The sequence below is a fragment of the Oncorhynchus tshawytscha genome, linkage group LG16, assembly GCF_018296145.1.
Source record: "Oncorhynchus tshawytscha isolate Ot180627B linkage group LG16, Otsh_v2.0, whole genome shotgun sequence".
Taxonomy (NCBI): domain Eukaryota; kingdom Metazoa; phylum Chordata; class Actinopteri; order Salmoniformes; family Salmonidae; genus Oncorhynchus; species Oncorhynchus tshawytscha.
Window position 1 is genome coordinate 60,767,791 of NC_056444.1, and position 8,147 is coordinate 60,775,937.

Sequence of the window (8,147 nt, forward strand, 5' to 3'; positions counted from 1 at the left end):
TTATTTAGGAAATATTTTCTTATCTCGATTCTTGAACTGTATTGTTGGTTAAGAGCTTGTAAGTAAGCATTTCATGGTAAGGTCTACATCTGTTGTATTCGGTGCATGTGACAAATAATATTTGACTTGATTCTTTCTTTTCTAAAGTACTTGAGTGCGCTTTCTCTGACCAACCCTGTGTCACAGAGGCTCTGCTCTGCCAAAGCTGACTTGCTCTCCTCTATTCTCATCCTCTTAGATCTATCCACTGCCTTCCACACCATGAACCATCAGATCCTCCTCTTTACCCTCTCAGGGTTGGGCATCTCAGGATCTGCACACTCCTGGATTGCATCCTATCTGGCAGGTCGCTCCTACCAGGAGGCGTGGAGAGGATCTGTGTCTGCATCACGTACTCTCACTACTGGTGTCCCCCAGGCCTTGGTTCTAGGCCTTCTCCTCTTTTCTCTTTACACCAAGTCACTCGGCTCTGTCATATCTTCACATAGTCTCTCCTATCATTGCTATGCGGATGACACAGCTATTCTTCTCTTTCCCTCCTTCTGACAACTAAGTGTATACACACATATCTACGTGCCTGACAGACATCTCAGCTTGGATGTCGGCCTACCACCTCAAGCTCAACTTCGACAAGACGGAGCTGTTCTTCCTCCTGGGAAAGTGCCTGTTCCAAGACCTCTCCATCACAGTTGACCACTCCACAGGGTCCCCCTCCCAGTGTGCAAAGAACCTTGGCGTGTTCCTGGACAACACACTGTCATTCTCTGCAAACATCAAAGCAGTAACTCGTTCGTGCCTGCAGGTTTATGCTCTACAACATCCGTAGAGTACAAACTTTCCTCACACAGGAAGCGGAGCAGGTCATAATCCAGGCACTTGTCGTCTCCCGTCTGGGCGACTGCAACTCTCTGTTGGCTGGGCTCCCCGCTTGTGCCATCAAACCCTTGCAACTTATCCAGAATGCTACAACCTGGGTGATGATTAACCTTCCTTAGTTCTCCCATGTCACCCCGCTCCTCTGCACACTTCACTGGCTTCAAGTCAAAGTTTGCATCATTTTCAAGACCCTGGTGTTTGCCTACGGAGCAGCAAAGGGAACTACAACATCCTTACCTTCAGGCTATGCTCAAACCCTACATCCCAACCAGCGCACTTCGTTCATCCACCTCTGGTCTCTAAAAAAACAATTATCTTTTGCCATGAGCACCGACTTGATAAATACTTTGTTGAGAGAAAATGCAGTTGATACGATTGTGGTGTGTTGTTGTCTTACCTAGCTATCTTAAAAGATAAATGCACTAGTTGCAAGTCGCTCTGGATAAGAGTGACTAAAATATAAATGTAATGCCTTTGCTGTGGGCCACATGTTGGCAAGTATCCAGCCAGCAACCTTCCACTGTCAGAAGCAACAGCTTTCACAGACTCATCATTTGTACAAATACAAAGGTAACCCACTTCATTACTTTGATACATTTGATAACCCAATTGTGAAACATAATTTATGTAAACTGACATGATTCAGGGTTTTTTCTTCTACTTCTTAGAGGCATATAATATCCAGGGCATGACCTAGCCTGGTGGAAACAGCCTGATTGCTGTGTTCATCATTGTATTTCACTTCGCATTTTATGATATCTGAAGTGAAATAGAAAGGTGAATACAGTGATCAGGTTGTTTCCACCAGGCTAATCATAACAACCCATCAATGGGGCTCTTGCAAAGACCTCACCTCTTCCCTGGTCATTGATGGGGAGAACAGAATTCGGTAGGTTTAGTCTGACTTGTTCAAACTTACACAAAGTATGTGCTTGTGTGTCAGATATCACCTATCCTTAACTGCCATTGGTAATAGAACAGTGACTATGTGTATGTGTTCACAGACACATGAGATGTAGAGAGATCTGGCACATAACACACCCACAGTGAGGTGTTTACTAATAATACAGTACAGCAGCACACATGTCCAGTAATAGCAACATCCTTTTCATTCCATGTGACACTAATGCCTCAACTCTGCCTATTTCTACAGATGGACTGGAGATGATTTTGCCAGACAGCAGCCTGTCGTTTGATGGGGAGACCATAGTTAGGTAAGTTTTATCTGACCTGTTCAAACTTCAACATATTACCTTTTTGTGTGTTAGATGTTACCTATCCTGCCGGTCATCGGTAATAGAACAGTGACGTATGTGTGTATATGTTTACAGAAACATGTATGAAACTTGCAAGATGATGTGATGAAGTGCAGACTGACAGATGGGCTTGATACTGATGTCTTTGGAGAGAGATCTGGCACTCTGCAATAACATGGTACTAGACACAACTTTTATTGTATTTTTTTATTATTGAATCAGAAGGTCTGACCACTCTGACATGTTTGCCAAGGTGGCCCCATTACCACCAGACGAAATGCAGATAGGCACAGTATTTGTAATGGCTGGGAATGACAATGACAGATGAAAGGTGCACATTGTTATATTAGCAGAACACTGCGTCTATGTTATTATGTAAAGGGTGTTTATTCTACATTGACCTGTTGCTACATTTGAAAGTGATCAACGCACTTAGTTTAGAATATCTACATAAATTCAGCAATTGCATTCTTCTCATGTTATTCTGTAGGCTACCTATTCAAAGCTTCCTCCGGCCTCTCACCATACATCTGCCTGTAGTTATTGAACTCAATCTGCAAGTTTTTTTGTGTGATTGAGTGGGGGGAAACAGCTGCACTCAAGGTTCTGCCAGATGAGTGTGTCTTGATGGTGGCAAGGATACACGCAAGAAACACCCACATTGAACCACACACCCAAGCCCACATTAAACCACACACCCAAACTCACATTTGGTTTCTGTCATGGCCAACCGGGTATTTCTTGAAGAGCAAGCCAAAAAAACATGCCAAATCATTTTAAGTGCCAGTTTCAGTTCCACAAAGGCTTTCTGCAAAGCAATGAAGGCAGATTGAAGCTCTGAAACAGCATGGTCAACCATGGGGGTAATAGCATACACAACAATGTCATCTGCATACAGGTGTTTATGTAAAAGAAAAATGCCAATGGACCAACATTGTCTATATAGACAGTAAAAAGCATAGGACCTCAAATCGATCCATGTGGGATACCTTAATGATGTAATGATGCCAGAGTCTGACAACGTGCATAGGCAGGGAAGGAGAGGAATTTCCATGCTTCCGTGCATTAACTGTTTTTCAAAATTTAGACTGCTCACCAGCAGTCTTGGATAGAATTTAGAAAGTCGCTTGATTTAGCTTTCTTAATTGAGGAAGTACTGTACATCTTTTTCTCAATTGCCTGAAATGCTGCCAATCAGCTACCGTGTCAGTTTTTCTAGCATTCTAATTTCTCATCATATTGAAATCCGAAAGTTCTCTAGATGTCAACAGTCTTTAGAAAGGGTTTCAGGCTTGTTTTTTGAAACATAAGCAAGTAGTTGGAAAAACTCCAAGGTGTCTCTCATTAGAAATGTAGTCTTGTTGGCGCGTGAATGAGGTGCGCGCTCTTCTTTATTTATCTTCCCTATTGAACATACTATTCTCTGTCTTAAATATGATTGTTTATTTAGATATTAGAGTACCTGAGGATTAATTAGAAACATCACTTGACTTGTTTGGACGAACTTTACTGGTAACTCTTTTTAGATTTGTGTGTATGCATGTTGAAAGAGTGGATTACTGAGATTATTGGCGCCAACTAAACTGAATTTTTTGGACATAAAGAAGGACTTTATTGAACAAAACGACCATCCATTGTGTAGCTGGGACCCTTGGGATTGCAAACAGAGGAAGATCTTCAAAGGTAAGTGATATATTTAATCGCTATTTGGGATTTTGAGACGCCTGTGCTGGTTGAAAAAGTATTTTGGTGTGGGGCGCTGTCCTTAGATATTCGCATTGTACACTTTCGCGGGAAAGCCTTTTTAAAATCTGACAACGCGGTTGGATTAACAAGAAGTTAAGATTTTAAATTATGTATGACACTTGTATTTTCATGAATGTTTAATATTACGATTTTTGTATTTTGAACTTTGCTCTCTGCAATTTCACCGGATGTTGTAGTAGGTGTCCAGCTAGAGGTTCATGCGCCCAAACAGGTTTTAAAGTAATAATTTCTCTTTGCTTATTTGAGCTGTTCTTGCCATAATATGGACTTGGTCCAAATAGGGCTTTCTGTTGTATACCTGGTCACAACACAACAGATTGGCTCAAATGCATTAAGAAGGAAAGAAATTCCACAAAATAACTTTTAACAAGGCACACATGTTAACACGTTTTCATTACTACATGATTCCATATGTGTTATTTCATAGTTTTGATGTCTTCACTATTATTATATAATAAAGAAAATCATTAAAAAATGGAAAAACACTGGAATGAGTCGGTTTGTCCAAACTTTGACTGGTACTGTAAAACACTTGGGGCAAAAAAAAACATTTAGCATTTCTTTTCATAATTATACAAGGATCAATGTTTTTCTGTTTCGTATCTCTGACAGGGATCACTGATGTCATTAGCAAAGACACCACTCGATAAATACTTGTGGGGGCTATGTGTCAATTTGGTCAATCAGCGAGGAGTTTGATGGGTCTCTTACATTAATCATTGTTGGTTTGGAGATTAGTTGAGTCAGGTTAAAGTCAAGACAAATATTCTTCAAATGATCACAGGTCGGGGTTACCCATCCAAATTCAAATTTAATTAAATAACAAATTCAGATAACAGAAAAGGTTTTAAATATTCAGAAATAGTATCAACAGCATCTATCATTGCAGCAGGGGGGCGGTAAATCCCTACTACAAACAAATGTGTATTTTGGCATAAGGCCCGTTTATAACCAAACACTCAAACTTTTTGAGGATAGTGACACTTATAGAACATGATGCCACAACAGTTGATTTAACATATACAGTGCCTTCAGAAAGTATTCACACCCCTATCCACATTTTGTTGTGTTACAGCCTAAATTTGGAATTGATAAAATTTAGGTTTTTTTCACTGGTCTACACACAATACCCCATAATGTCAAAGTGGAATTATGTTTTTAGAAATGTTTACAAATTCATAAAAATTAAAAGCTGAAATATCATGAGCCAATAAGTATTCAACCGCTTTGTTATGGTAAGCCTAAATAAGTTCAGGAGTAAACATGTGCTTAATGCACACAATAAGTTGCATTGACTCACTTGGTGTGCAATAATAGTGTTTCACATGATTTTTGAATGACTACCTCGCCTCTGTACCCTACACATACACTTATCTGTAAGGTCCCTCAGCTGAGCATGAATTTAAAACACAGATTCAACCACGAAGACCAGGGAGGTTTTCCAGTGCCTCGCAAAGAAGGGCACTTATTGGTAGATGGGTAAAAAATTAAAAGCAGACATTGAATATCCATTTTAGCATGGTTATTAATTAATTAAGTTAATAATTACACTTTGAATTGTGTTTAAATGCACAGTGTCACACCCTGATCTGTTTCTCCTGTCTTGTGCATGTCTCCACCCCCATGTCTCCCATTTGTTCCCGTTATCCCCTGTGTATTTATACCGGTGTCTTCTGTCTATCTGTTGCCAGTTCGTCTTGTCAAGGAGTTTTTTTCCGGGCTTCTGTTTTTCCCAGTATCTCTTTTTCTAGTTCTCCCGGTTCTGACCCTTTGCCTGCCCTGACACTGTACCCGCCTGCCTGCCCATTCAGCCTGCCCTGACCTCAAGCCTGCCTTCTGCCCTGTACCTTCTGGACTCTGACCTGGTTTATGAACTTCTGCCTGTCCTCGACGTGCCTCTTGCCTGCCCCTTGTTTTTCAATAAATATCAGAGACTCTAAACATCTGCCCCCGGTGTCTGCATCTGGGTCTTGCCCTGTGCCGTTATAGTACAAACTGGCCATGACTGACCCAGCAGACTTGGACCGGCTCCGTCACGCTGTCTCCTTACAGGGAGCCACCATTAAAAAACATGACGAGCTACTTCATAACCTAATGGAAGGGCTCCATTCACTGGCAGAACGCCACGACCAGGGTTTCAAGACGTTAATGGAGCATTTCCGTGGACAGGAAGCATGCCACAATGGTGGCCTCCCAGACACTCAGTAATCCCCCTACCAGTGGTGGGTTTGTACAGCCTACACCGGCTTCCTGAGAACCTCGCTTACCTCCTCCGGAACGTTATGCTGGGGATCCTAGAACCTGCCGGGCTTTTCTTTCCCAGTGCTCCCTCATTTATGAGCATGGATGAAGATAGCGTATTTGATTACGCTAATGTCTGGAAGGGCACTTTCCTGGGCTTCGGCAGTTTGGTAGCAAACATCCGCCATTTGCCTTCATCTGGAAGATTTCATGGCGGTGGTGAGGAAAGTGTTCGACTCTCCTGTGTCCGGGAGAGAGGTGGCCCAAAAACTACTTGGATTACGTCAAGACATTAGATTTTCGCATGTTGGCCGCCGAGAGTGCCTGGAATCCGGAGTCCTTGTTTGATACCTTCCTTCATGGACTGTCGGAGAAGATAAAAGACAAGGTCTCAGCCCGGGAGTTACCTTTGGACCTCGATTCCCTCATTGCCTTAACCATTAGGATTGACGGGCATCTACGGGAACACAGGAGGGAGAGGAGGTCTGGTCTCGGTCACGCATCCACTGCTGCTTGCTCATCTCCAAAGAGGGCCGGAAGTCCCCGACGTCTATACTTCCGAGAGGAGCCAAGCAACACGAGATCCCTCGGGAATCATCTGGGACGGGCGACTCGTTCACTCCGGAGCCTATGCAACTGGAAAGAGCTAGATTATCGCATAAGGAACGTTCATGTAGGCTGAGCTCCAACAGCTGTCTGTATTGTGGTGCTGCAGGGCATTACATAGCCACCTGCCCAGTAAAAGAACAGGCTCATCAGTAGGTATGAGTACGCTGGTGGACCAGACTGGGTTTTCTAACTCCCATTACCTTTTCATGTTATCCTGCTGTGGGGTGACCGGTCTAAGTTTCTCCGGGTGCTCATTGACTCTGGGGCTGATGAGAGTTTTATGGACGCTACTCTGGTATCTGAGCTAGTTATCTCCACACAACTCCTCTCTGTTCCCATGGACGCCAGAGCACTGGACGGACACTCCATTGGCAGAGTCACGCACAGCACAGTTCCCATTAATTAACCTGCGGGTATCAGGCATTCACAGTGAGTCCATACAGCTTCTCCTCATTGAATCTCCAGAGGCACAACCTTGTTATTGACTGGACCACTGGTTCCATCCAGGGTTGGGTCAGGTTCTATCCTGGGTTGGGCCACTCACATTGCCTTAAGGCAGTGCAGCCTCCCCTGGGACGTCCTCCGACGTCCTCCCATCCTTATCAATCCGGACCCGTCCTGTCAGTTTGTGATTGAGGTCGACGCTTCCGATGTTGGAGTGGGGGCCGTCCTGTCCCAGCGGTCTGCCCAGTACCAAAAGCTTCATCCCTGTGCCTTCCTGTCCCATCGTCTCAACTCTGTGGAGAGAAACTTTGACGTAGGGAACCGGGAACTTCTGGCGGTCAAGACGGCAGTGGAGGAGTGGAGACACTGGCTGGAAGGGGTAGAACATCCATTTTTGGTGTGGACAGACCATAAACATTGAGAATATCTCCGCACAGCCAAGCACCTTAACTATAGGCAGCCCGTTGTGCTCTGTTATTCACCAGGTTCAACTTCACCATCTCTTACCGCCCAGGGTCCAAGAATGTGAAGCCGGATGCCTGTACAGTTCTGCTGCCACACCCTCTGACTCTGAGACCATCCTCCCTACCTCATGTCTTGCATCTTCAGTTGTCTGGGGTATTGAGACCCTGGTCCACAAGGCACAACGTTCCCAGCCGGACCCTGGGGGGGGACCCGGCTAACCGGATGTTCGTCCCTGATTCGTCCCAGTCTCAGGTCCTGGAATGGGCTTATTACTCCAGGCTTACCTGTCACCCTGGCTCCCGTAGAACCCTGGTCTTCCTCCGACAACACTTCTAGTGGCCCACTATGGTTCCTGATGTCTCGGCTTTTGTAGCTGCGTGCTCAGAATAATACTCCACGGCAAGCTCCGTCTGGCCTCCTTCAGTCACTCCCTGTTCCTGATCGCCCCTGGTCCCACATTTCCCAGGATTTTGTAACTGGGCTTCCCCC

At 44.3% G+C, this 8,147-nt stretch overlaps 1 pseudogene; it reads left to right on the forward strand.

The window, feature by feature from the left end:
• Positions 1 to 246: 246 nt before the first annotated feature.
• On the forward strand, positions 247 to 1,179 carry LOC112232655 (annotated as a pseudogene).
• Positions 1,180 to 8,147: the final 6,968 nt, after the last annotated feature.